The sequence below is a fragment of the Calonectris borealis genome, chromosome 8 (assembly GCF_964195595.1).
Source record: "Calonectris borealis chromosome 8, bCalBor7.hap1.2, whole genome shotgun sequence".
Classification (NCBI taxonomy): domain Eukaryota; kingdom Metazoa; phylum Chordata; class Aves; order Procellariiformes; family Procellariidae; genus Calonectris; species Calonectris borealis.
The window spans coordinates 25,475,454-25,503,389 of NC_134319.1; the positions used below are offsets into that span (position 1 = coordinate 25,475,454).

The following is a 27,936-nucleotide window of genomic DNA, read 5'->3' on the forward strand; positions in this document are numbered from 1 at the left end:
TAATTTTTATCTTGCATGGAAAGACATAATAGAAATTAAAGAAGCAAAAGTTTACCCAAAATTCACACCCGTAGGTTGCACATCTGTGTAAATAGTGCACGATAAACCATGAGCTATGTGTGCAGAGACACACACAAGTCTATTTGCAAAACACTGAATTTGGAAAGTTCAGCACAAAAAGTCAGAGGCCTCTAGTTTTTTGAACTACTGTTTATTTCAATAGTGGGTACACAAGAGGTTGTTTTAATCACTGTGACTAGCTATAGTGAGAAAGTGCGGTCACACTAAGCTAAATCATTTAATAAGTAATGATTCCTTTGAGATAGAAAGGAGAAAAATGTACAGTAGGAACTGAAAATAAAAGAAATCTAATTTCTGCTTGCATGATTTCTGTTGCACTACCAAGCAGAAAGACAAACTGTAACAAAAATGAGGTATTAGTACATTGGCAGGGCAATGAAAGAAGAAAGTAGTGACAAATATAAGAAGAGGAAATAAAGGGAAGCCAGGTTTTCTCCATACTTGTACCCCAAGACCCAGAATTTTGACATTTTAGTCATGACACTTCCAAATAATGATAAGAAAGAAAACAATGATCTCTACAAGACAGAAGCTAGAAGTGATGCAGTTCCCCAACATACTCCAAGGTTATATCTGTTCCCCAACATACTCCAAGGTTATATCTGTTGCATTTGCTGTTAGAAGTTGAGAAAACCTAACCTTACGATATTTATAACTTCTAGTTAAAATTTTTGGACTGCCTGACAAGGAAACTTAGAGCTACTAAACACTTCTTTGAAGAACCCCCTCTGCCCCCTGCCAAAACTAAAAAGTACTGATTGTAGTAGCCATGCATAGTGGTTTAAGTGAAATCTTTCTTCACTAATATTCAGAAGGGAATAAACACAGACAATTGCTTTCACTTGGCCAATGTACCTTTTTGCATTTTATTAACTGTTCTGATCAAGGTTCCTTCCAAAACCAAAGCAGTCATAAGATTTCTTTTTGCACATTCTAGTACTAGATTTTGGAAGAACCTGAGATGTTATATGAATGCACAGGCTCAGTAGAAAGCCATTTTGATGATCACAGATTTGAAAGACACTGCTTCAAAGAGGTAGCTACACATGACAGATACCAGATTAAAGATAATTCTCAATAAATAATTTCTACTAAGATCTAAAGTTTCTAAATTAATACAGTAGCTTTATTTTTCCTCACTTCTCTTTACCTTCAGTTTAAAATAGATTCATGTAATATTTTCTAGCAGAGAAACGTGCATTGAATTTTAGGTATGATTTGTTTTTAAGTGAGAAAAAGGCATACACACATGCACACATTTACCACACTTAGAATGTGAGGCTTGTACTATAAAGAGAGACAGCTTTTCTGAAACCCCCTACCTATCCCTTTAGCAACTATTTCCATTTAGTTTTGATTTATTCACAGAACAGAAGTTGGATTTAAACTTTGTTAGCACTGCATGAATAATTTGAAAAGAGTCCATCCACTTAGCCAAAACTGGAAACATCTACTATATACATGGTACAGTACCATACTTATATACAATGAACAAGTTTAAAGGGAAAAAAAAGCCTAAGTGCAATTTACAAAGGCTTCATTCTTTTGTTTGCATTCTATCAGTATAAAGAAATAATGCAACTTTAAACAAGCACTTTGAACAAGTTTCACTTACACAGCATTTCTTCTCCTCTTTTGAAATACATGCTTTAAAAAAAAGCTTCACAATTAACACTGAGAACCTTGCAAAATGTGCACAAAGATCAGGAACTGTTTCTGGAAAAACTCACTCCAATTTGGCAAACAATTACAGCATACATTACACTAAGGTGCATTAAATGTTTGGCTCTGTGAGGGTACGGAAACATGTGCTTACCCACAGTTCAGTTCAATAAGCAAAACAAAGTCAGTTATAATTTAAAATGGGGGTAAAAAAAAAAAAAGAAAAAGGAGAGCAAGGGGAAGGACAACAAGTCTAAAAGGCAGAGAACATTACAGCAGCCGAGTGGAAACAAATGAGATATTATAACTGGGATGCAGTCACAGGACTATGTGTAACTCTGTTACAGCTAAACACCAATAGCTTCTGGTGAAATTAGTTCTGTGTGCTACTTTAGTAGAAGTATAAAGCAGCATATTCAAAAGCCAACGAGCACAAAGGAAACATAGTCATGACTATTCACAATAGCGAATTCTATACTGAATGTGTGAACAGGACATGAGTTAGGCAAAATACAAGCAGCCTCCCTTTGCCTGGGATCTTTATAGTGACACAAGCCAAGCAATCTAAACAGAAAATGTCTGTCTGTGCTAGGAGGAGGGGAAGAAATATAACCCCACAAAAAACAAAAACTGCTTTCCTCATGGAAGAATGGTAAATTTGGACAACATTTGGCACCACAAGTTCAAAGGGTTCTTTTATCAGCATTGTAAGTACAGTCTCAGAGATTTTACGTTATTCCTGTCTCCATGCTATTGCTTTTTGTGCCATTAATGGCGTTTAAATTATAGACCTGCTGCAACCATGTAGTCAAAACACCACATCACCCAATGAGACACTGTATTATAATGTCAGTGTGTCTGTGTTTTAACTGTTCTTTCATATACTGTACTTCTCGTCAATCACCCTCTTTCTCTGCCAAAGAATAGATACAAGATACAAGTTATCTTTAGATTCCACTGAAATTTCTTACTCAGATGGCTGCAATACTTCATTCATCACACAACCAAGACTCCTGTTTACACCAACAAAATTTTTAGAGGTACAAATAGTACAGAGCCAGATAAAAAACATTCATGGAGAATTTAAAATGAAAATGTAAGATATGGTTAGGGAGTCATAGAAATAATGTGCTTTAAACAAACTAACTTCTAATCTAGATGAGGTGGGATTTTTTGTTTCTTTTGTTTTTTAAATATTAGGTATTTTTTGTTTCCACTTTCAGTAAAATATTCCAGATGTACTGAAATACTTTTTCCAGAAGCAGGTATTTATTGACCTGTACATACGTACAGTTATTCACAATAACAAATATTGATTAAATAACAATTTACACTTTGACAGCATCTTAAAAGAGAATACATTCAAATTTCTAAACTATTGTGTGACATGATCTAAGGCATTTTGCCTAAATTATTCTAACAAAGAAGTTAAACGGGTCATATGAAGTCACTAACAGAGCTAGGCACTGAATACAGATTTTTGGCCTGCATTTAAACCTTTTTTTCATCTCAAAAGCCCAAAGAAAGCTGTTTCAAGGTCACAAAACTGCTTTTTGGGGGCGGGGTCTGCTCCTATAAGCTGATCTGCTGCTTGCAGCCCTCAAACAGCCAGCTCCACTTAAGATGAAAGGACTTATTTATCCAAGGAAGTATTTTCAAGATTTAATGGTTTCCTATTTTCTGCAATGTAAAGTACATGCAGTTCATCAGTCTGAACACTCAGACCCTCAAGTTAGTGTTTCAAAGTATTCACACTAAGAAAAAAAAAAAAATCACGTTATTAAATTAGTCAGCTAATTTTATTCTGTATTGGCTTATTTCTTATTTCTAATGCCATATGCAAAATAACAGTGATTTTTGCTTATTAAAGGCATAGTCTCAACTCAGAAGAGCTAAATATCAGGAATCCATGAAGTTTTTTGAGCATGTTCTAAACTTGCCAAGATTATCTGGGGCAACTGAATATATTCAACAGTTCAACTAAAATTTTAAAATTATTTCCACTGGGGCAGGTTGGGGGTGGGGAGGGAGAAAAAAAATCAGCCTAAAATATTCTTTTGAAATGTTGATTTTTTTTTTTTTCCTAAATGAAAAGAGTATTTTATATTTTAAGAGTGACCTAGCTTCTTTAATTCTTTTATTTTTCCCCTCCAATGTAATGTCTTTTATTTTCCCCCTGCGCTCCATTTTAAATGTCATCCAAAGCTACAGTGATTTGGTGTTGGATAGCAGAGTACGAAAGCAAAACAAAACTCCCCCAGCTATTCACCCCACTCACCCCTTCTCTCACAGTCAAACAGCTACAACAAAAACCCCACCACACTGTAGGCATTGAGAGAGTTAGGCACAGATATAAAGATCCCAAATGTATTTTTTTTTCCTAAAGTGTCAATATTCAAAATATTTATTATTCCTGACCTTTAGAACAGAAAGCTCAGAGCATCCTTTGGATATACATATTCTTCTCAAGCAGCTGACAAAACATGTAGAAGTAGATCTACTTTAAAGTCTTGAGCTGTCTGAAATATCTTTATCAACGGAATTGGCTCTGAAGCAGTTCCATCAAGCCTCATGATATATACACACAATGACTGAAATCAGAGAGACTCCTGAAATAAGTGAGGCCAGAAGGGACCTCAGTACCTCACCTAGTCCAATGTCCTGCTCAAACCAAAGCAAAACCTGGCATTACCCTGTGCTAGGTGCCTTGTCCAATCAATTTTTAAATAGCACCAAGAACGGACATACCAGCCTCTGCTGACACGTCAGTAATAATCTGAGGCAAAACTTTAATCATTTATTTAATAACAACTCTACACACAGTCTTACACGATCAGCCAATGACTAAAATGGAAGAACATCTACTTTTTAGCTATAGCATGTTCTTCATGACTTATGGTCTACTTTGTAAAAAGAAATAACTGTGGTATGTCAGATACTATGCTATGGTAACTCTTGGTAATGCTCTCAATTTCGTGTAGACCCCTACATACTGGTGTATTAAATGACTTAGTAATGATCACTGAATCTAGCCATGGATGATCCTTTGAAGGTACTTTTAGTTTTTGCATCATTTTAATCTGACCACATTCATCAATACCTTACTACTATTTAGTTTCTTTTAAATTAATGTCATTGACTATAACTGCCTCAAAGGCTCTTCAGAAGTTGGTGCAGTCCTGGACTGAATTAATTTCAAGTACTGATGGTTTGTTCTGACGATTTGATCTGAAAATCCTCCTTGCACAGGAGAAATTAGCCTTTCCTAAATTCAACTCTAAATGTCAGCATAAAAATTCCCATTTAACTTCACTGAGAGCAAAGTAAAGTAACATTAGGCCCTTCTGAAAACCTACTCTGAAACATACTGTTTAGCCCAAAGCTACCTCTAGAACAATTCACTGTTTATAAGCAAATATGACAAATCCCCAAAAGCATCTATTAAAAGATATTAGGTTTGATAACTTAAGAACTGGAGATCTTCTGCATAGAGTTTGTCTCCTTTAGTTGGTTCAATAAAGATTTTGATCTCTGGCCTTTAAATAAGGGTAAAAATACTAGGTATTCTCTTCAGAGATCTACTTGAAAAGATGTGGTATTACATCACAAAGATTTCATGCTTGACCACTAGCTGGCTGTAATTTGCGTTTCAGATATAAAATGAAAGAGCTTACTGGGGAAACACTAGAATACCTCTCCTCTATCCCTGCTCGGAACTGGGAAATCAGGTCCATTTTTAAGCTTAGTAATATGTCCCTGTTGACCTCATCAATAGAAATTCACTGATTATTATGAGAGAATATGGAGAGAACTGCATTTAAACACAAACCAAAACTAAATGAGAATGATCTGTACCCTCTGCATCCCTTCTTAAAAATCACAAGTCTCAAGTTAGACTATATATTTCCATGATTGTCAGGGATATTAATGATTAAATACATTCCATTTTATACCTTGTTATATATACTTATTTGCATATCTTCTACATCTTTAAATCCAAGAAAAATACCATTTATTATTCAATTTAGGATGTATCAAAATGAAATAGGTATACTACTTTTCCAAAACATACATTCTTCAATACTTGTACAGAAAGACACAAAATTAAATGTTTAAGTCAGTACATTTTCAATCAGATATTATTTATGCAGTGCTCATGGAAACAAGCCTTTACAAAAAACAATGCAAAAATATTTTGGTTTGCTTCTCAACTACATAGAAAGTTTTTGCTCTGGGAGGTCCAGCAAACAGACAAAAATATTTGACACTGTAAAATCCTTTTTCACTCTTTACCATCAAAAAAGTCTATTACGCTTGTGTCTCAAAGAACCCCCTTTATTCAGGCCTGCTTACATTTAGTCATGTTCACAGTGACCAAATTTTGAATTTCCTGATAAATTATCTGTGTGTTTGTTTGTTTTAAGTATTTCAGACACATTTGCCTGTTTTCTTTAAATAAATTTCTTGCTTTCTTCCATTTTTCACCTTGCATGCAAGGGTAGAACAACTTCTGTAATACCTAATTTGTATACTCAAAAATCCAGCCATACATATTTAATAATTTCCTTGCATAGTCAAGTAGCAAGCACCTATATTCAGAGACATATGATGGACTGAAGGGGACAATGAAATAGAAACTATCTGTCCACTTTGGGCTTTTCACTGCTTATCATCACCCAAATGCATAGACCTGTAGAGAAACTTGTAGCAGGGCTACCATACCTATGATCTTTAAATACTGTTGTAGATTTAATGATATGAAAATCAAACAAATTAGAAAAAAATTTAAGCTACCACAGTAGAGAGAATTTCCATATCAGTTTAATAATTACTTTTATAATCAGACAATTTGCCATAGATAATCTCTAGAGTGAACATAAATCAGCATAATCTGTGAACTATTCTGCTGACCTCATCCAGAGACCTCTTTTTAAGCTGCAATTTTTGACACACATTTTTAATCATGTGCCTGGCAGCTAAAAATTTATTAATCTTCATTATTAAGTATCTACCTCTGATTTGAAAGAAATACGGAGAGCCATACTTCAGGAGGAAAGAAACAAAAACCAACCCCAAACCCAAAAAGACTTCCCAAATCCATAGAAATATCTATGTCTGCATTCTGGTCCTGAAAAAAATGCCTGTATTGCCTGATCTAGGACAAGCTTTCTGATTATTTTTTTCCCAACCATAAGAAAACTAGGAAACAATGTGAGTATAGTATGATGAAAAAGCCAAACCTAAACAGAATCACATCTCAAGTGAATATCTGTGTCAAGTTTAAAAAGAAATTATATAAACAGTGCACTGTTTATAATTACCAACTTGTCATAAGCCACACACACATAACCCCTTGCGATACAATCTATGTTGCCACAGTTCACAACAGAAGGATAGCTCCTGAGGCTATTATTTCCCTTTTTCCCTTCTTGCAGTGCATTTTTGCAACATATTTCTGAGTTTTATCATTAGAGTCCAGCTAGAAGCATGCTTCTGCAGCCAACTAGTATTCCCCCATAAATTCTTCCTCCCCCATGAAGGGAAAATGTAGGACAGTGCTGCAGTGATGGGAGAAGAAGCAGGGAAGGTGAAGAGACAAAATACACAATCAGAAACAGTAGCTCTACCAGACCTGTATTAGGCAGCATCCATCTTAGTCATAACAGCTCTTCAACCTCATCATAAGCTATTGCACACCACACCTCTCACAAGAATAGGCATGTTTTCCACATTTCTGCATTCTCACTCTCATTTTACATAAGCAACATTTGTTCTCCTTCATTGTCTGAAATTGACGAATGAAAAATCAAATGAAAGTCAGCAAGATTTATACTGTAGCATATTTTTACAATTAGTTTTTCCAAGTATCCCCAAAGGCATCTAGAAAAGAGTAACTAGATTATTTTCAATTACCTGATCTTCTGAATAATAAACAAAAAATATCGACGTAAAGTTTCAGTAAAAAAGCAGCCTAACAACATACTCAAGCAGGTGAACATGGATAAGGAAGCTCAAAACACACAGTTAACTTCCAAAGTCAATTAAAAAGGAAAATCCCTTCTTAGAAAATCCCCATCTAAAAAGGAAAATCCCCCTTTTTAAGACAGACTCTAGTGGGCATACTCAGCGTAGAAGAAAACTGCATAGCACTTTTTCAGGTTCAACTTTGCAGATAAGCAAGGCTTAAGGCTGCCATACATTGAAGGTGGATCATAACATTATCAAAATAAAGGTTATCAGAGGTTGCTTGTTTTTTTTTTTTTTTTTTAAACACACAGGAGAAAAACTGCCTTGAAGGTTATAGGTTGCTCCCACTAGTAATTCTCCATATTAATAATGTTAAAACAAGAAATCTCTCTCAGAGCTGTTTCCCATCATTTTAACTCCAGAAAAGAACTTGTAAAATATAGTGAGCCTTCTGTTATAGAAATAATAGATGTTGCAGTTATCTTCCAAACATCTATATACAAAATATCCATAGAGATTTATATCTAGGCAGCTATTTATGTTGCTTAAAGAACTACACACATAAGAGGACTCTCAGAACTCAGCAGGAAGAGAGTGCTCCTAAATTAGGCAGGGGAAGAGTGAGAGTTACAGGTGTAGAACTGTAGCCTTGAAACTTTGAACTTAACATTGCTGCCATTACAGTGGTATGACCAGGAACTCGCTCTTGGAGTTTGGCCCTGAAAACACTCCTCTCCCAACTGACAAAGAAGCAGGCACTCTTACTGCCTCCCTCTCAAGGAATAGCTTAATCCACCCACAGCATGGAAGACCTAGATTCAAATTCCAGCTTTACCAAGGGGATTTTGAACCCAAATCCTTCCCCCTTACTTACAACCACATGTTCTGATCGAGAGATGCTCTCACATGCCTCCTCAATAAGCTTTCACAATTTGCAAAGAGCAATTAAATATTCAGTTGGCAATAGAGAATATGCTCAGCTACAGCTTGGTAATTGAGACACCAACTTCCCTCATCTTTAGGATTCACTCCAATGACTGCTCATAGGAGCAGAAAGCACAGGGGAAGGGAACAGCATACTCCTTCAGCCTGTTGTGCAAGATACACTGAAGTGAGGCCAGGAGGGCACTTCTGCAGAGGGATGCTCAGCACCAGCCCAGCCTAAGCAACAGGGAATTCATCTGGCAGATATTTTGGTGGCCAGGGGCTTTGGCCACCTCCATAGTGAGACAAGCACTGAATAGGGTGTTTTGAGGATTCAGATTTTGAATTTAGGTACTATGTGCTAGTTAAGAACCTAAGCCAGCTGTGGAACACATTTAAGCAAAATAATGCAGCTTGATCAGGTTTACATTAGGCTAATTTTGTAATGATTGCTTTAAATGCCTACTAAAAATTATTTGCATATTGTAAGTGTGATTGGAAAATTCATTCTATTCTTTCTTATACAATCAAATGGCTCTTGTTATTTTGGGAAGGTCCCTGGATTCTATAAAAACTGGAAGTGCCATGAAGATGCATTTACAATTGTGAAAATGATTTGTTTGCACGTTAGCTTTAGCATTACTTTTTCTGATTTTAGTTTTAATATTACTTTTCAGTATGCCGCCTCTGTACAGACATCACCTGGGTGGTGAAAGCTGGGGGCAGCTGAACTGCTTCATGGGTATCTGCTGGTTGGCATTCTGTGCACATGCAAGGCAGTTTGATGTTGATATTTAGACTTGATTGGCAGCAAAACACTTTGTTTAAAATAGAAAAATTTCTAAATTTACTAAACTTAAGTCTTGACAAGCGAAGAACTGCACGACAAATACCACAGTAGCTCAGCATAGAGGCATTCCACATAATATAAGATATCAAAAGGAAACAAAATAGGACCTTGCTACCATTTAAGACCAGAGATCAGTTTAACTCCTTTACCATGCAGGATGGTAAGACATTTGTTACGTAACAGCAACTTCAGATGGCATTTTTAAATCCTGCCATCTTTTTGCTGAAAAATTGAAGATTAGACTTCTACAGACTCTGAGAGACAGGGAGTGGAGCCAGTAGCAATATTTAGCACACAGTGACTGATTTCTGGCACTATCTAGCTTCTCTGCATCAGGAATCTGGCAACCTGGTAGGTGCTTTTCAAAGACGCTGATTGAATAGTTGATACTAGTGCTCTACAAAGGCTCAAAACAGCAGAAGAAAGAATGAGAAAGAGTAGGTCCTAAGCCCCAAAACTACATTAATTTTTTCTTTCTCTTTTATTTTTAAATAAAGATAGTGGGGAAAAAAATCCTGGGCAGAATGCCAAAGACATTGTTCATCATTCAGCTTCTGACTATGTGTCTCTGACAAACATCTAATATATATCAAACATTTTAGGCACAAAAAAGCCATAATGCAAGACAGACTGTTAGTTCTTAATTTTCATGAGACATGGTATAATCTGCAAAGTACAGATTTTTTTTTTTTGACCAATAAAACTATCACTATTTCCACTCAGAATTGTAAAACTCCAATGAGTCTTTATAATTATAAAGATAGTGAATTTGTACTCATTCACTACACTTATAAGAAATTTTGAGCTATAGAAACTCTAATTCATCACTACCAGCTCTGTATGAAAAATTGCTGATCATTTGGGAAAAGCAGCCATGTTTTGTTGCTGAATATCAAAATGGAATCAATTGATGAGATGTACAAGCTTTGAATGCTTGTGCACTGTAAAATTTTGCAGAAACATATTTGCTCAACAGCATAAAGATGTGTTTACAGACTTACACCTTGGGAAACCAGAAAGGAAGACAAATAAGGTTGGTTTGTGTCCTCAGTAGAGGGGGGAAAAAAAAAAAAATCTTACTGGACTATACCAGGCAAGCAAGCATACTTTCTCCAATTCAGAACCTTTTTTCAATTCTTTCCATTTGTCTGAAATCACCTGGAATGCGCTTTAGGAGCTAATCCCTTCACATTTGGTTTACTCAGCATAGGCCCAATCAAAGCAAGGATTCTCAAATGCATGACCAGCTCAACCCATTTTCTCGGTCTTTTCAACTATATGCATGCACAGCTACCGAAATAGAAAATTAGCTATGTTTACACACAACTAATACATTTGAGTTTCCTAATGGAAAGAATGGAACACAGTTACATGCTTTTTCCTATAATCCACTTAAAGTGATATTTCTCTGCCTGGAGGTCCCTCAGTGTCTTGGCTCAACATACTCCATCTGTATAGACACATTTTCTCAGTAAAGAGGTCTAGGGTTATTCTGCTGTTGATTCACTCATGATCAGCCTTTGTGTTTTGTGATTTCATCCAATAACTGAAGCGTAAATGCAAGAGAGACATAGCTGCCTATTTGTTTTAATTGTATTTCAAAGGTTTTCCTATAAAGAAGAGTCTTACATTTTCTTCTCCCTGGATATTTAGGGTTTTTTAGACTACACAATTTCCACTTCTTTTGATTATACAAGACTATGAAGGACATTTATTTTCCACAGCATAGGATCAGTTGGTGTCTGAACATTAGCAAGTCAATATTTGATGTGGCGTGAATAAAAGTATCTAAGTGGGAAGGAATTTCAAGATTTAGATCTGAGTAAGAACTCGAACGAACCCAATCTGAATTGCAGGCATAAGTCCAAACTGAAGTTTGAAACTACTCTCAAAATCAGCACCTGTTAGTTGAAGACACGTTAAGCTCATTGAACAGTTACAGATCAAAATGGAAGAGCAAGTAAAACAAAATTAGGTAATTGGAACAAACCAGAGAACATGTTCATAAAAGGGCAAGGAAAATTGAGACATCTGTCAACAGCCTATATCTTAGATGTCTGTTAATGGTTTTATATTCAGTTATATGTTATTCCATTGTAATTACTACAAAGTGTGAGTGTCTACATAGTTTGGATGAGCCACAGGTACTAGAATTAAAGAATCTTAGGCTATTGCATAATGTTCATCTGAAAGATACATTGCATTGAATTTAACATTTCTGTGCTATTCTTGCACTTAGATTGCCCATTTCAGCACTGCGCAAAACAAAACGCTGGAATTTTTAGCAGAAATTCTACTGAGTGTCAAGGGAAGGGATCTTTCAAAATCCCTTGGTCCTTTAGAAATTCCCTGCATGCAGTTTCAGGATAACATTGTTTTAAAAAGCCTGGAAGGTAACTTTTTAGAAAGTAGTAAAGAACTTTCACTAAGCCCTTCTCCCTTCCTTTTTCCTAATGAGCTCTTATGTATAGCTATCCTGAAGCAGAGTGGCTTGCACATGTGTAAACACACACGTGCACACACACAAGCTCTTGGCTGCCTATGTTTGTGCCGATTTCTTTTAGTGGCAGCATACCCAATCTGAAATTGTCTGCCCCATAGCTCCTCAAAAAAATGCTATCATGGGTTTGATTGCAGATGTTACGGCATTGCTCACATCCTCTTTCTAGAAGGCAGAGCTGCCTCTTCATCTAACATGAAGTTAGTTTTCCTGGCATGCACATATGCAAACCTCCATCCCCCAAAAAATTCAGACATGACCTTCCTCTCTACTGTATTCTCATGTGCCAAGAAAATAAGTTGCAAACTTAGCCCCCACCCCCCCCCCCAAAAAAAAAAAAAAAAAGAAAAAAAAAGAAAAACCCACATCCAGCAAGTACTGGATTTAGGTGAATATTTTCAGAAGACGCCTACACTATGCAGGTAATCCCACGTAATCATAAACAACCGAATGAGATTCTGATCCTAACCTTCAAGGTCACCTACCCAAAACAAGTGCTTGAGAGTAAGCATTGGAAAGAAGGCAAAGAACAGAGAAGAGGGGAAAAGTGTGAGAAGTATTATAGGAATGGAGTAATGCTACCCTTATTTTTGATATTCAGGAGGAGTTTTGTCATGACTACAGTAGCCCACTCCCTTTTTGCACTGAATAATTCCCAGCATTTCTGTATCACCACATCTCAGATGCACATATTGAAGACTTAACTTTCTAATCTTGCAAGTGTGGGTAGAGAGAAGGAAGGGGAGAGCAAGAAATACCAAGAAGCTTCCCCTCCCATTTGCCCTCACATCACTGAATGATATTTCTCTCTTTCTCTAAATACTTGAGGAATTCACTGCCTCTGCAATAGAGGGAGGAGAAGACTGAAAGGAGACAACTGATTTGTATATGCATCATAAGTTATTTTTTTATTTTATAATTTGAAAATATATTTTGTATGTATATTTATCAAATAGTGGGGGTAAAATTGCAGTTCCAGAGAAAAAAGTGACCAGGTTTTTTCACTCTGTTTTTGTCTCGTTAAATGGATTTTATATATTAAAGAAAAATCTAGATCTCAGAAACCATTTGTCTTCAATTTCATTCCAGGTTTTGCCCTAGGAGAGGTGGGGCAAATTGCTAAGTATTTTAGCTGCTCTTTATTCTTCCTCACTTCACTGTGTCTTACATTATATTAGCAGTATTGTGAACAGCATAGGACAATAATACTGAGCTCTTATGCAAGACACTCAGACTACACCCTCATATGCCAATTAAGCATGATCTACATTTCACAAGAAAAATAAGTTCCAGAGACATGAACAGACTGGTTATATCCTTTCTTTGGTCATATTATATTCTTCCTTCCATCCTATTCACTAATTTGTTTCTTCCTCAGTCTCATATTCTGTCTCCCACAGCCTTAAGGGACAGTATTTGGAACCTTAAACCAGTTTCAATCAATGGGATGAGGTCAGCCGTCACATCCATGGGACGAGGAAGATTAGAGCATATTTATCCCAAGTCCAAGTGCAGTGCCCTATTCAGAGAGCTATGCTGCCTGTTAGTTATCAGGTTGAATTGAAAACAAAAGTTACGTTAAAAGACAGCAGGATCATTATTTCTCCCTTCTGCCCTCCTCCTCAAGTGCCTGAGGTCATTTTCCACAACAAAAATGAAAGCCCTTCTTCAAGTGTTTTTGTGCTAAACAGCAGTGGTTAATTTCTTACAACTAATTAGTTATTCAAGTGAAAGTATAATGATCCTCCAACATGATTGAAAGTGCTTCAACTGAGTTTCCTGCTAACAGCATACTTCTAGAAAAGATGCAATAAATCAGCAGGGTTATGGAAATCTTTAAACAAAGCAAGTCTACGACAGGAACCCATTAAAGATATAGCCATGTAATATTTATGTACCTAGCTGACTTGTGCTTTTAACCTAGCACTTTCAGCTATAGCTTTTTAGCACCTGGGTCATATTCACTAAGAAAGAAATTCACCCTATCTGCTAAAAGCCAGCATAATGTCTCTGCATTAGGTGTTCGGAGTATAGAGTTACCATAGGACTTAAGTGATAGAGCCTTCCCACCAAATAGAATTTCATCCAGATTTTTCTAAAGAAAAATACAAACAGAATACCTTTAAGTAACACAGAAGTTTGAATCTGTGAGCCTCAAACTCCCTGATTACCCTTAGCAAGAAAATCAGTAGGTACCTAAACAAGAAATGTTTTACAAATCCAAGGAGGTATTGATTACAGAAACAAAACTACTCAGAATAGCCAATGTCACCTGTGGTTGTTCAGATTATGATTTGTTGATTAAGAGTGGTTACTGAGATGATAATAGCGGATCTCTAGAGATTTTTATGCTGACTGCATAAAACGCCATCCACTTACCCCAAAAACTATTAATTCATTACAGGTTGGTTTAAATGTATTAGGTACTGCAGAAAAGCAAGACACAGTTGTGTAGAAATACATTTTGATTATGTTTGAGCCTTCTGGATGTTACGGATGTACAAATCTAATCCTATTAAATCTCCAAAAGGAAGACACATTTCCCTTTCTTCCATCACATTAAACTATGTCTGCGTGTGTGTTTACGTATATTTTTAAAACACACATAAGCATATGTGAAGCAAAACGAATAGCTTAGTAATCTCCACTTCCTTTGGCTATACATGCTTTCCCTCATCCCATTCACTCATTTACTTCATTGCCAGTTTCCCAGCCAGTCTTCCCATGGTTTTAAGAGACGGAATTTGGATTCACAAACCAGTTTCAGTCAAGGTCCCAAATACTGCTTGATTTCCTGGCCTACCCTTTCTTACTGCAGCAGATGGCTGCAAAAAGGGAAACCTCGCTGCTGTGGGACTGGAATAGGGAAACTTCAGGAAGGGGTGTAGGAACTGCAGTATCTTGGGACTCTGGGAGGGGGGAGGAAGCAAGAGGGTTATAAGAAATCAGCAGGAGAAGGGGATTGAAGGACAGAGAAAAGGAGACCAAACATCACTCCCCCTTCCCAATAAAATCATCTTTGCTCTCAACATAGGTTTTTGGGCCAATGATCACTTTCAACTCACACTTTCCGTTGGAAAAATAAATTAGGAGTCCAGCTTAATTTTGTCAATAGAAAGTTTAAAGTGGTCACTGGAGCACAAAGTGCTTTTCAAAGAGCAGCTGAGCTCAACAGGGACAAGGAGGAGGATGTTGAAAGTGCCACAAAAATACAGGCAGATTAAAAAACATTAAGGGTGCACCATTTTTCAGCAATAAAGATAAGGCTTTTATAACAGTTCCTGCAATCTTGTATCTATTTATTGTGGGCTGTTTTTCTTTAGAAGAATATCTATTACTTAAAAAATACCTTTGCCAGGGCAGAAAATAAGTAGTTTGTGTGTATTGGTCTTTATAAAAAAACAACAGAAAACAGTAAGCGAATTTGCTCCCTGACTACATGAGATTATGCTTTGCGTTTGTGCTGTAAATCATTGGATCCAGTACAAGTAATTGTACTGCAATGGGTTTTGCTATGCTAAATATTTAAACTGTGTGCCCAGTCCTTCAAATTCTGAGCTTACTCTGTGTTCAGAGCTTTGTAGGGTTGAGTCAATAGTGTATTTGTTTTGAATGGTTGTTCCTAGATAACAGTAACAAAAATTCCAAAACTTGTTTACACCATTTAACATGCCTAAAAGCTTAGCTCAAGACACTAAAAAAAAAAAATCCAAACACAAAAAAACCAAGCAAGCAGAAAAACGCAATTCTTTAGAATGGTCTCTGCTGTTGAAAATAAGTTACACCATCAAAAGGCAAAAAGAATGTTTTGCCAACTCTGGACAAAAAACCGTTTTATTTTTAAACTGGAGCAATGACTGGCATAAAAAGATTTCAAGGAATTTCCTCTTCTCCCTGAAGATAGCCATGAGCCTTTCTACTACCCCAGACTGCACGTTGTAGCAATTGCAAGATAGGCATGTCTTGTGGGTCCTAGGCAGTAACCTTTATTTATCAGAGCATACAGAATGCATGATGGACAGCCAAAACAAAGCAAATCAGGCAATTCCATCGATCCTATGAAAACTTTGTTCCCACCTGAGCAGTACCTTCAGCTCTAATAGACAGGTGTTACATCAGCTGTTTAGCAAGTGCCCCTCTACTATTTTCTTAGCTTGTATTAATATCTTAAGAACAAGATTTCACCAACACTTACACACAGACACCCATGTAGTGTTCAACATACTCTCAAGTTGCATTTGTGGTCTAACTTCTGTAAAGCATGGTGATATTTTTAGAAAAAAGATGAAACATAATCTCTCATCTGTTTCAAATTACACATGAAAAATACTGAGTATGTTAGCAACAAATAGATTTGCATGCAGAAATTTCACAAAGGAGAAAATGCAAGAATGCCAAAATAAAATTTCCAGTAGAGGAAATAATGCAAACAGGCAATGATTTACCATTCTTATATTTTCAGAATCGCAGTTCTAATTGAATGCTCTCTGCCTTTAGTTAGTATCCAGTACTGTGTAATAAACACGGTACTTGGAAAAACATACTTTTTTCCATATCTACACACTACCTAGAAAGCTCCTGATATGTAATCTGGAAGGACACAGAACCCAAAAAGGTACCTCTCCCAGTGAGGACATGATTTCCCCTGTAAACGCCTGGGGCAGTGTGCCTCAAATGCTAATAGCTTGAGTTGTGTGCAATAGCCCTATATTGTTTATATAGCACTTCACGTGTTCAAAGCACTATGAGATACCAGCCATCACTACACTTTTATGAGGCTGTAAGTATTACCCACTAAACATTAGAGTTCAAATGACTTGCTCTTGATCAAAAGAAACTTCGTGCAGCAGGACCATAATTATTTGAATTTGGTAATTCTCACAGTCCATTCCTATGGTGACTCAGAAAGAAGAGGGGGGTGGGATATTAAAGCCAGTTGCTACCATACTCTGCTCTGATAGCAAGATACAGACACGCAGAGAATCCATAAGCTAACTTGCACTCAAACAGCACCTTTTCTGGTAACTTCTAAAAAATAATTAAAAATAAAAGCACACATTGAACAAAATGTTTTAAAAGCCCCAAACTTTTTTCTGAATATATGTATTTCGTATAGTCACTGTGAAGAACCTAAAAGAAAACATACAAACTATACTGAAGTACTCAAGAAATCCCAAGATGGGGATCCCCATTCATTCTGAAGCAGTTTGGTTTTTTTTAAACCAAGAGTATTAGTAGGCAAGTTAAAAGTAATCAGCTCATTTTCTGCAGGTAAAGAACTGCAATCTATTTTCTAACACTTGACTAGAGTAGGACTCAACAACTTTTAGAAATATAGAATATTTTTACTCTCCATTTTTATACATGTTTTCATTCTGTGAAAATTCAATTGCTATGCTATTGGATGCTATCAATTTGTAAGTCTAGCTTCAAAATATCAAGTCTCCATTCCCATAAAATAAAAAGACAAAAGAGATGTTGAAAACCAACCAATGAATCCAGTCTTGGTATATGTGACAACCAAATAAATGCTTGACATAAACACTAAACAGGATACATCCTGAAGATTCTTCTCTTTATAGCTGAAAACACTTCATGTAAAAATACTAACACTAAGGTTGAAGAAAGGCAGAATAAGAAAACTCTTATCCTCCTCTGCCTTTCTATCCAGCATCCATCCTATTATACAATATTGTCTTTTCCACATCTTACATTTTAACTTGTACTCAGTCTTAGTTTCCACACGTACCATATGTTTTCTAAGCGCAGATTCACAGTTATTTGCCCTAAAATCTTGACTGCCGGATCACATGGGAAATAGATCATACTACTAAGACAAAAATGTAGACATCTACACACAACCCAGATTCATCAAATAAGAAGAGGATGTCCATTTAAGGCTATCACAGGAAGGGGGAGGGTAAGAAATTCCCTTCAAAGGCAGTACAGAGAATTACTAACAGAACCTTTTATGTTTTAACCGAGTTGATCATATTGCTCTTAATATTTACCCCCTCTATCATACAACTTCCATTTGACATTTTTGGGGTACAGGCCACACAGAACTCTATGCCAGACTGTGTTTGCAATTTCTACTGTTTTGACTTAGATTGCCTGAAAAGTTAAATTACTAAAATATTTGCTAAAATATTAAAGTTTAAGCATAATATCAGTAGGTGAGCATTACTTCATGGATATTAATGTAAAAAGCAGTTACCATACTCCACCTACTGATCTAAAGAACAGATGTTTGCATATGATTTATGGACACTGAAATATGTGCATATCTTCCATAAATAGTAATGTGTTCCAGTAACAGAGAGTGGAGAATTGTCATCCAAAAGGCTGGGAAACTGCAGGCAGTACTAGAATTTATTCCCAATTTCTTGGCTTTAAATAAAAAGCAAAGCTTATAGGTCCAGTGCCACAATCCTGTAAGTTGGAAAAGCTCTTACAATTTCAAACAGGACTAACAACATTAAGTGATAAATTGCAGAGTCAGGCTCAGTAGCTCAGATATAAAAGTCTGTTTAAAACACATGAATGCAACTAATGATTTGTTAAATAAGAGTAACAATTTATATTGATGGAGGTTCAGTAAGTCTAAAGCAGTAAGCAAAGAGCCAATATTGCCTTGGGTATTTTAACATTAAATTTTGTTTTGGAAGTGTCTTTTATATCAAAATTTAACAAAATACTAATCAGGTAAAATTCTAATGGGCAAAGCATAGTTTTGAACTCTGCAATTAAATTATTTCTGGAAGTGCAATCAAATATTTGCTTGAACTAATTTCATTGCTGCTCCTCACGTTTGTTCTGTTCCTAAATTAACTTGGCTAATCAGCATCCCACCTCATAGCCTGTGTTGTGGACATATAATATTATCTAATGGGTTTAATTTCAAGAGCATAGTCAATTTTTGGACAGCAGACTTACTAAAAAACTTAGTCAAAGGCTACAAACACATGAACTAGCGTACTTGGAGATGTCCTGGTTTCTGACCCAGCAGAACTCTGATAGGATTCAGTGAATTGATGTGTGATGGTTATGCATCTCAAACAAGTTTTGATTTAGTTTCAAAAAAAAAAAAAAAAAAGTCTTGTGGTTATTATTTCACCTCAAAAAGTGTTTTCTGGTGAGCTAAGACACTTTCCCCCTCTTATTTCATGAGCAAGAACCAGATGATTATGCATAACTTTAGATTTCTTCACACTATAATAGACAAAAAAGCAGCCTTGTAGAATGCAGAATTTAAACAAGGCAATCACAATTTTCCCTCCTGTCCCAGGCTGGCATGCACTAGTGCTTCAAGATGTTATGCTGCTGCTACTTTTCTCCAGAGGTGGCTGTACTACAGCAAATTGTGAAATACTCCCTAAAACATCTTTTTTCCAGCAGAGGTTTACAAAGATGTTTCCATAGGTTGAAGGCAACATGAAAACACTGTGATTGTCTAGTTGGATTTCTTGAAAAACACTGGCCTTAGAATTACTGTATTAGTAATTAGGTGATGATGCTATATTCTAATGCACTGCAGAAACTGCAATTAGTCTTTGTAGAATACAATGAGAATCTTAGATTACAATGAAGGTTATTGGATTCTGTTCTTGCAGTTTTTAAGACCACAGAAGAAATGAACACCTTAAATTTTGTCAGAAAAAGGACTTCCTTTTGATAGCCGCACAGAGTTTTTACTTTCAGCATATAACTCAAAGGCATCTAGGAATAAACTGAATCTCTAATAACTACAGTCAGCTGGATTTAATTCCTTTTGGTGGAAGCACAGCGGTGTCAATACTTACTGAGATTTATTGCAGGTAAACTGTCAATACAACATGAAAATTTGTCATTTGAGACAGGTTTAATACAAAAGATGAACCCAACACAAAAAAAATAGAAAAGATGATAAGAACCGATAACTGATCATTCTGCTTCATTTTTTTTTTCCAGATGAGCATCCAGGTGCCAGCTGGTGTAAACGCAGATACCACTGACGTCAATGGAGCTGTGTCAGTTTACACTAGCTGAGAATCTGATCCCAAGTGTGTTAGTGCCATTTTTAGAAACTGCCACTGGAATTCACTTTTGCAACACAATTAAAAATACATCCACAGATTGCATTTTTTCCTGTCCCCAAGTGTATAACTGGAAGTTTGTTGACAGACTGTGAGAGAGGGCAAGTGGGAGATGGAAGTAGCCAACAACTGTATCCATGAGATAACTTTGCAATACGAGTATTAACACTATTGTTCTGTTGTCTTCCTTTTATATGAATGAATATTCGCCTTCAAAAATTCTTAACTCCACCTTCCAGTAACAATTCAATGCCAGCAAAAAAAAAAAAGATGCTGTAAACCACGCAGAGTATCTACCATATAAATATGTTAACATGCTGTTTTAATCAGTGTACAATCAGAATAGACTGTTTTAATGCATCATTAGGGAAACTATTTAAAATCGTGAGAAACCCTTCAAACCGGAGATCTGTGTATTCACCTAAGTATTTGTTCCTAAGCAATCTCACTGCTGTACAAGCAGCAAGATTGTTAAAAGTACTAAAACTACTGTTTGAAGTAGCCTGCAAGCCAGACCTGTCTGACATCTATAATTTATATTTCATCGAGTATTTATGTGGGGGAGGGATAAGGAAGAAAGGAAGAGGTGGGGCAACAAGCAGGGCAGAGTAGTACTTCACTGCTTCAGCCACCATTTCTAAGTAGGGAGACGGAGCTTTTATTACTGTTTTACATAAGGCAGCTGTTAAACATGAGTGTACTCTATAACAATTGCCAGTATTAACCAGTACAATGAAGCTGAACATTAGTCTTTTGATTCAAGATATCAAGGTCAAAATGGAAAAGCTAACTAATTAGAACAGAAGATGCAGTTCACATAGCATTGAAGTAATTGTCTGTTTGTGCAGCACAACACCCATATCTTCAATTTAGGTCAGGCCATCAAGAGGAGGAAAAGGACTGAAGATGAGATGCTCTACTTCACACAGTTGCCCTCTGGAAGGACTGGCAAAGGCAGTCACTTAAATTAAGTACAGGTCATCAGACAAGATATCTAATCTATTCCTAAGACAGGCAGCTCTAGCAGTCCAAATCCCTATGGCCTTTACAGCGACACAACGAACTACTTCCTCATGTACCTCTGTCAATTCACGTTAGGTTCCAATTTTTTTAAAGCGGTATTTCACGTACACCATGACCCTATTGCTCATAGCAAGGAAAGTGCTTTGGTTTATTTATGACCTACTAACCTTAAATAAAAAAACCATACATCCAATCTGAATGTTCACATAAGCCTGCAGATCTGAAATAAAACTTACAATAAAGCTGGCATTTGTAACAGCTAGCTAAGCCCGGTAAGGGATTTAAAAAAAAAAAAAATGAAAACCAGATGAGAGAAGATGAAAGCATTTTTACCCTGCATAACCTGCACACATCAGGAATCAGGGCTGGAGCTCAGGAATACTTTTTTGTGTTTTTGTACTTACAAGTTTCAGCCCATTTCAACAGAGGCTAGGTAACCAGGGAAATACTGACGTTTTTCCATTATGGGGGGGTAGAGAGGGAATAATAACCACCTGTGAAAGTAATTCCTTCTAAGATGCAATCCACCCAGCCACAAGCTCTACATAGCTCCTCTCCTTCCCCTACACCCCATCCTAAATGCCAGGTATCAGCCAGGCAAGATTCCATATTGAAATATGAAGTGACAGACGGAAACAGGGAATAAGAGCATAGGAATAAGTACTGAAAGAAATGGCGTACAGAAAGAAAGCTTATAATAGAACGGATGCTAAACATGAGCAACCCTAAACCATGAAGTCTATTCATTTGGCTAGAACAATGTTGAACAGATGCAGATGCACAAAAGACTACTGAGTTGGAGAGCCTTATTCTCTCATCAATCATGCTGGTGTAAGGAACTCCTTTTGTAGCATCCATGGAATTAAACTGTGGAAAAGCCAGTACAAATAAATGAGGGGGAGTGGGGGGAGGGAATCAAACTTCAGAGCTAAAGTATTGTCAGCAAATATCACATGCTGCTGTATGAGCAAAAAAAAAAAAAAGGGGGTTGACTGCCACATTTTGTTAGAATTCGGATATATTCATAATCACTGTGGCCTTCCTAAACAAAACACATCTAATCTACCATAAAGGAGAAAACTAGTTAATTCCATTCTTGTCTAGTTCCCCAATAGGCTATATTAATGACTCTGTCTTTTAGATATATTTGATAGAAATTACAGTTGAGTTAAATGATGTAATAAATATCTCTACATGCAGAGCAATTATTTGTAAGAAACACCTAGGACAAAGTCCTTGTCATGGTGTTTGTTTACAAAACATACACAGGCAGCACGCTGGAGTCTTTTGGTGCTGGTTCCCTTTATACAAGTACAAACAAATGTAACAAAGCCCCCAACACTTATAAAGATTTTTAAAATAATCAGAAATTGATGAGAGAATATAAGACATCTTTTACCAAAGGACAAGGTAAACAAACAGCAATTCCTAGAAGCCAATGAATCAGTCACATAATCTCAGTGCAGCAAGCTAAGAGTGGACCTAGCAAAAAAGAATTCAGACCAGCTGAGCTGCGAGACCACCTTCTGCAGAACTCTGCTCACAAATGAAAATAAGGTAAAATTCCTAGGTTACCATGTTTTGCCTTCTGATCCAGCCTCTAAAACCCTTCCCTTGCAACACACAAATTGCAATCCTACTTTTTTTTTTTTTTAATTTATTTATTTTAAGAATGAGGGCAATTGAGTTGGAAAGCTCAAAAGATTGGAAAAAAGCATTATGCTACTGTGGAAATGTTTAAGAATAAACACTTTACTGTGTGGTGATCAAGTTCTGATATGGACAGCGTGCTGCCACCTAAAAATATATGGAAAGAAATCTAGGTCATCAAGCCTTGATGTACATTTGCCTTTTTTTCCTCCTGAAAACTATCATAACAGGTTCTGCATGTATGACAATTTGTAAGCAAAAAAGGCCTTCTGTCTCTCTAAGAGGTTTATTGAGAAATTAAGCCTTCTTAAAAGAAAATGCAGTTTTCATCAATCCTAAGCAAGTTTTAAACCAATTGAACCATGTCAGCAGAAGAAACTTCACTCAATTGGGCAATCTATAATTGGCAACACAGATTCATAAAACTCTTAGCTAGCTCTGTTCACATATGGGATCCTGTGTTTTGGTTTGTTTTGAAGTTCAGTTTTGTGAAATGACAACATTAATCCACTTGTGCCTGGACTCCCAACCTATATTGTTAAAGCCTGAATAAGTGAAATATCTTTTCTTTTCATAGAAAGAAGTTTGGAAAACTGCCAGCTCCTTGCACAAAGACTGAAATAGGATGGGCAGACAAGGGTGTTGGTGTCGGTAAGACAAAAATGACTGAAGTTGCATCACCTGTATGATTAAAATCATTGTGTGAATTTTGATCTTCCCCCCCTCCTTTCAGACATTTGAGGATGCTGTCAAGTCAATGGAGTTCTGTTGTAGTGGTTGCTTCAGTGAACATTCAACGCTGTCGGTGAGTTTGGAATTAAAGTGAAAACCATCGACCGTTGATTGTACCCTCCAGCTAACCATCCTCCTCCTTACTTCATGCTTTCAGGCCTTAACACCGAAGATAGCAACCTAACCACCACATGATGTTTCTCCCCCACCCTGACAAGCTTTACAAAAAAAGGTCACAATCAACATTCATTGCTGTCGGTGGGTTTAACTATGTGGACAAGCTCACTGAACAATGAATGCAACTGTGGCCCCACATTTTACAGTTGCCGTTGAGAAGAACATCAGCTCTGAAAGGAGTAGTGAGAAGCAAACACTTCTTATAGGCTACGTTTTTCTGGTCAAAAAATAGTTGGGGATATTCACTTTTTGCTTGCTTTTTTTTAAGTGTGTTTAACTTAGCTGACTAGAAAAAAAAAATCACTGCCTTGTTCTGGAATATTGTCCTCTCGTGGTTCAGCATCATTGAAACCATAAAAATTCTTAATCAGTCTGTACATGAAAATAAATAATAATATGGGGAACTTTGTCTATATCCACTCCTAAGGACTCTGAGCATAAGAAGAAAGGATATTTAAATCTCATTTTAACTAGGCATTGTGAAATAGTTCAAAAATTTCTTCTATACTTGTCAAAACAAATACAAATGGGAGCCAGATTTCAGAGATAGGGATAAAATGTTATTTCAAATAAAATAATAATTAATTTTACATGAAACTGTTTTTAAGCACCTAAATAAGTACCATTAGACAAGAAATACTATTACATTTGTCTTTTTTAGGGATCTGAAAGATGACAGAGAAATGTATATCCAGTAATAATAATAGAACAGTAGTTAAAATGTAAAATTACTGTAAACTTTAGGTACCTATGTCACACACTCAGTATTGCTGATAGTAACAAGAAAATAAAATAAAATGCTTTATGTAAATAAAGCTCACAACTTTGTCCTTATTTCCTTACAACCCTTTATTAACCTGGTCAGACACACAGAAGGACTAGTCTACATTTCTCATATCACACAGTCATCCAAGGTAAGTTCAGCCTTTAGACTTAATGCAACTCAGATATACTGCAGTAGGAATTGCTTCCAAAAGTTAGGTAATCGCACAGCATTCATATTATTCCTCATAATGGGGGGTCCATTAACAATACTTTAGTCTGATTATTTACAAAGTTTCCTCAAGCACATCAGTTATACAACAGTTGTATACTGTACTTGCTTGTTTTATCCGTGTTTCACCATGTAGTAAAAGAACAGGATACAAGCATCAAGGCTATCATGGGAGGATACATTTGTAGTTGCTTCTTAAACTTTGTGTTACCAGTCTACTTAAACGATAAAATATATTTAAATCATGAAAGAGATCAGTCCTCAATCCCATGCAAGACTGATATTTATGGGGGGAGGGGGGAATCATTTCCTCAAAGACATAACCACATTAGCAAATTAAATCTTGGAATTGTTTGGACATTATTTAAAACTGATGTCTAGGAAGATTATATTTTTTTCATTGCAATATTTACTAGATAAGAACCCACAGGGTCTATTGCTCACTGGATACTATTGTGGTCAGAGACAGCAGAGTTAAGTATTATAAGGAAGGGTTGCTATGGATTTATGACTTCTCAGCAACACTGTTCAGAGATAAGCCTATCTTTAAGTTTATTCATTTCTACAAAAACGGGAACTTGAATTACTACTGACTTACATATTGCAGATAAAGATCATGTCGAAAGTAGGACTCAAAGGTATATATTCTATCTAGAAGTAGAAACTTTCAAATTAAGTGGTAGCTAGTATGTTCTTGCAACAGTATGCATCAAGGTTCCTTATTGGAAACAAAAAATCAGGTCTTGTTTCTGCAATACATTTATTAATACTAGTTATAGTTGTGTTATGTATTTTTAACAGAGAAAATACTTATCAAAATAGAAGATTCTGGAATTTGACAACACTGGAAAGAACGGGTGTCCTGGAGCATGAATGGGTTTTGTATATATGTTTTCTAATGTCTGAACTATTAGCACTGGGGGGACAGATTCCAGTACAGGAAAAAGAAAGTAAGTTATATCCTTTTTTAAGGCAGTACTTTTCCTCAAAATACATTTTTTTTTCCTGATTTCTATCATAATTTTGTTTCATACACTCACTAAATATTAAACAGCAAAAACTCATACCCTAATAGAACAGGGTGCAGAAACCTCAGCCAGCATTGACCTAGGCACAGATAATGAGTTCACACCCATTACAAATATAAAACAAATATTTTCAGCTGGACTGCAAGTTTTTACTGGCTTCTGAAGATCAGACTCTGCAGGAATGGTCTCTTTTAATGGTGCCTAGTATAAAATTTATCAGTGATTTTAGTGACATCATGTTTTCATATAGAGATGGAAAAATGTCTTCTTAGTGTATAGGTATATAATGTTTCACACAACTTAACTAAAAGTCAACTTCTACTGATAGTAAGTTACAGAATGTTCATTGGCAAAACAATACCATTATTCCACACGCCACAAGAGATGCTGGCTCGCACACATCTTTCCTTACGCCGTAAAGCCACAGAACAATGCCATTTTGGTAACGACAGCTGTGAAATACTGTGGAAAGGTTTCATGGTCATTTTCATGTTTTTTTGTTAATATGATACATATGTACTCAGTGCAATGCCCACAGGCCATATAGACGTTCTAGAAAATTGCTCCTCAGTGTCATTGTAAATAATTCACTCACAGTAATATTTTTAGGTCAAGCATATCAAAGTTGCAGTAAACATGATGGACCTTGACATAATAGGAGCACAGTTTTACAGCAGCACAGGAGGAGGAGAAAGAATATACTTTCCATACATGAGAGATCAGTTGCTGTTGCCCAGTGCACACAATACTGTGCTTGAAGACAGCAGAGGTGGTACTAAGGGCTTGTTATAAGGTTTGGAGTTGTTGGGTTTTTTATTTACCTCTAAATTCCTCCCCCTCCCCCGACTTCTGGCATAAGAAGGGTCAAAATATCTAACCCAACAGTTTCTGCATTAGGTCTGTAACTTCTGCTTAGCAAGTACAGAAAGACACTTGGTTTTACCTCTAAAACTACAAGTCAAAGAATTCCTATGATAGAAATAGTCTCTGATATTCACGACCATGATAAGATGAATATGTTAGACTCGCTTTTTGGCACAGCCTAACACCACCACACTAACATCTCTTGCTTTACAGACGGTGAAGTGACATACAGTAAGTTAAAGAGTTAAATATAGTAGTCTATAGTTGAACTGGAAGCAGTATCTAGATGACCTTGGACTCCAATAGTGTGTCTTTCTGGAAAAAAAAAAGAATAATTCTGTAATCCTGACTTTTCCCTGTTTTTCTTGCTGACCACACCTTTTTTTTTTCTTTTGATGTTTATCTTTGTAACTTGCCAGAGTTGCAATGAAAACAATTTTTTTTTTTTAAGCACTTGCGTGGTGACACCCGCTCCAGATTAATTTTTGTATCTTGCCCTTTCTTTTATTTAGGTTTGTATAATTTTGTCTTTTCTTTTTTTTTTTAGTCTTTCTGTGCATCTTCCTTAAGTGTGAGTGCCAGAAATGCAGACCACATTCCAAACAGCCCAGCCAAGGCGAGCTGAAATAGTCTGATGTCTCCTTATTTTACAGGCAATCACTGATCCTTTTCAGCCAAAAATAGCATTTGTAATGGCAGCACATAGTTAACACATTTAAATTTATCTAACATTATTCCATAGATACATAAGCGTCCACAAGTTCTTTCCTAGTTTGAAATAGGTTGTTTCATCCCCTTGAAATGCAGCACTTTTTTCAAAATATAGCTCCTCCTCCCCTCCTTCCCCACTGCAAATCACTAAGGTTTTGAAGCTTAGAAACCATGGCAGCATGTAGTAGTAGGAATGAACTTTGAATACAAGCAGAAGTCTATCATGATTTAGTAAAAAAGTATTTAAACTTGTAATTGTATTTCATTTCCCTCCCGTTGTTTTAATTTTAAAAGTATAGACTGCAAAAGGGGCAACAGAAAGAATAAATACAAAATCAGCAAGTTTTTCATGAGCTTAAAAAGTATTCCCTCTCATATATGAGGTGTATCTTCAAGGCGCATAGACATAAGAGAACCATTAAAACATTTGCCATTTGTCATTATTAGGAGATACTGCAGATACTGTCGTATAATTTAAGCAAACAGAATTTCTGGAATGCAATTATAAAAGTTAACTACTGTCCAATAAGAAATGTATTAGAAATAAAAGGATAGCACTGTTTTACATTATTGCATCCTCATTCTTTGTTCATATAGTAAGCATAATGATTAACTGCCTCTCTTGCTGTCTGCATCCAAAATATATTTACAAGCTCAGTATTTTACATTGCCGTGTTAGATCCCTCACTTTATAACAG

At 36.3% G+C, this 27,936-nt stretch overlaps 1 long non-coding RNA gene across 2 annotated transcripts in view; it reads left to right on the plus strand.

Moving 5' to 3' along the window:
• Positions 1 to 24,460, plus strand: part of LOC142085037 (uncharacterized) — a 65,142-nt gene extending 40,682 nt beyond the window's left edge. The window contains exons 2-4 of one of the 2 annotated variants that reach the window (XR_012674535.1): positions 23,310 to 23,383; positions 23,466 to 23,537; positions 23,622 to 24,460. This is a non-coding gene — a long non-coding RNA (uncharacterized LOC142085037). The remainder of the gene's footprint in view (positions 1 to 23,309; positions 23,384 to 23,465; positions 23,538 to 23,621) is intronic. The other variant, XR_012674534.1, reaches the window with a different exon arrangement.
• The last annotated feature ends 3,476 nt before the right edge of the window (positions 24,461 to 27,936 follow it).